This window comes from Hemitrygon akajei, chromosome 17 (genome assembly GCF_048418815.1).
Source record: "Hemitrygon akajei chromosome 17, sHemAka1.3, whole genome shotgun sequence".
Lineage (NCBI taxonomy): Eukaryota > Metazoa > Chordata > Chondrichthyes > Myliobatiformes > Dasyatidae > Hemitrygon > Hemitrygon akajei.
Genome location: NC_133140.1, coordinates 28,482,946 through 28,485,406, shown reverse-complemented (window position 1 = coordinate 28,485,406; position 2,461 = coordinate 28,482,946). Strand labels below are relative to the sequence as shown.

Here is a 2,461-nt window from a genome sequence, read left to right as displayed (position 1 = left end):
ATGCCTCACAAGCCTGATTCTTTGGGGGAGTGACCAAATGAATTGATGAAGGTAGAGCAGCAGATGTGCTGCAAATTGATTTTAAGACGTATGACAAGGTTCTGCAAGGTAGGGTCATTCAGAAAGATCCAGGGAAAGATGGCTGCACTGATTCAGAATTAGCATGCGTGTTGAAGGCAGAGGGTGGTGTTCTGTCTGGAGGTCAGTGACCAGTGGTGTTCCACAGTGATCTGTTCTGGGAACCCTGCTCTTTGTGATCCTTACCAATGGCAGATGAGGAAGTGGAAGGGAGGGTTGGTAAGTCACAGAGGGTGGTGGTGTTGTGGAAGGTTGTCGTATGTTACAACAGGAGACAGAGCAGGGCTGAGAAGTGGCAGATGGGGTTCAGTCTGGAAAAGTGCGATGTGCAAAACTTTGCAGGTTGAGCTGGAAGGCAGAGTACAGGGTTAATAGCAGAATTCTTGGCGGTGTAGAGGATCAGAGGGATCTTGGGGTCCACGTCCATTGATCCCTCAAAGTTTCCACACACGTTGATAGGATGGTTGAGAAGGCATATGGTGTATTGGCCGCCTTTAGTTGGGGGATTGAGTTTAAGAGCCATGAGGTAATTGGTGGTGGCATCCGTCGGTCTCGAGAGACCATGGATCTGCGCCTGGAGTTTCCAGGAGTTTCTAGTCTGATGCCTTGCCCACTAGGCCACGCGCCAACTCTGAGGTAATACTACAGCTCTATAAAACTTGGGTTAGACCACGCTTGGAGTATTTGAATTGAATTGAATTAATAAACTTCGGTTTATTGTCATTATTCAGTTTATTGTCACAAATGCAATGCAGTTAAAAAATGAGACAACGTTCCTCCAGAATGATATCACAAAAGCACTTGACAAAACAGACTACACCAGAAAATCCACATAACGTTTGGCAATCCCCAGTCCAGAGTCCGGAGAGGCTGCTGCGTATTAATATCGCGCTACCATCTTAGCACGTTCCCCGGAAAGGAGCTCCAAATCCACCAACAAAACAAGACTACCCAGATACACCAAGTCAAGAGACCAACTCTACCACCCAACAAACCAAAAACTAAAGCTACAAGACCTACACAAAACCACATAGTTACATATAGTTATTGTTAACATATTGTTAACAACAGTGCAGACAATACCATAATTGATAAAAAAAAAACAGACCATGGGCACAGTAAAAATAGTCCAAAGATGTTAAAAGACTATAAGTTCGAAAGACACCACCACACAGTTTCCACAGGTCCTCAGGGTCCCGATAGACTCGTCATCCCACGCAGGCGGCAGAAGGGAATACCCCGGCCACCGGCCACGTGACCCCGAGGACCGGGGGCCTGTTCTTCTCAGCAGAGACCCGGACCTCACAGCAGCAGCAGCAACGAAGAAGGCCTTCCTGGAGATTTCCAGATGTTCCTCCATGCTCCCACAACCGTTTGTCATCAGATTAGGATTGCGCATGGCACCCCGCTTAACAAATAACAGATATCAGCTCCGGAGAGGCCGCTGCAAACTGCGTCACACCACCATCTTGGACCAGATATTGTGTTCATTTCTGGTTGCCTCATTATAGGAAGCTTTTAGAGAGGGTCCAGAGGAGATTCACCAGGATGCCGCCTGGATTAGAGAAGGTAGGTTGAGTGAGCTAGAGTTTTTCTCTTTGGAGTGACGGAGGATGAGAGGTGACTTGATGGGGGTGCATAAGATGATAAGAGGCACATGTCGAGTGGACAGCCAGAGATTTTTTCCCCAGGGTGAAAATGGCTAAAACGAGGAGGCGTAGTTTTAAGGTGATTGGAGAAAATTATAGGGGGATGTGAGAGGTAGTTTTTCTACGCAGAGTGGTGGGTGCATGGAACGCGCTGCCGGGGAGGTGGCAGAGGCAGAAACATCAGGGGCATTTCAGAGACTCTTAGATAGGCACATGGGTGATAGAGAATGGAGAGCCATGTTGGAGGGTTAGAGTACTCTTAGAGCGAGCTAAAAGATCAGCACAACATCATTGGGCCACAAGGCGTGTACTGTGCTGTAGTTCTGTGCTCTGTATTGCAAAGTACTCAAAGGTATCGTCGACAAGGGATGAACTGCTTTCACTGCCCATGTCCAATAGGCTGAGAGCACTGGCCATTCAATCTATCAGATTATAGACATGCCCATGAACTCCTCTCCACTGTCATTGAAAGTCAGTGAACCCCGTTGTGTTGGATGTTTGAAACGCTGTCAACTCTCAGTATCTGTGGAGAAATAGACAAAGTTAACATTTCAGATGGGATTCCCTCCTGTTCTTAACAACAGTTAACAATCCCTTTGCACTCTATTCTTACCCCTTGAAATGTTAAAGTAACAAGGGAGGAGAAATGCCATCTGGACAAAGATGTCAAAACAACACACACAAAATGCTGGAGGAGCTCAGCAGGCCAGGCAGCATCTATGGAAGAGAGTAGA

General features: G+C 47.1%; 1 long non-coding RNA gene across 1 annotated transcript in view; it reads right to left on the bottom strand.

Annotated features, from left to right (window-relative positions):
* Positions 1–821: 821 nt before the first annotated feature.
* LOC140740568 (uncharacterized) overlaps positions 822–2,461 on the bottom strand; it is a 14,796-nt gene continuing 13,156 nt past the window's right edge. The window contains exon 3 of the long non-coding RNA XR_012101878.1: positions 822–2,250. This is a non-coding gene — a long non-coding RNA (uncharacterized lncRNA). The remainder of the gene's footprint in view (positions 2,251–2,461) is intronic.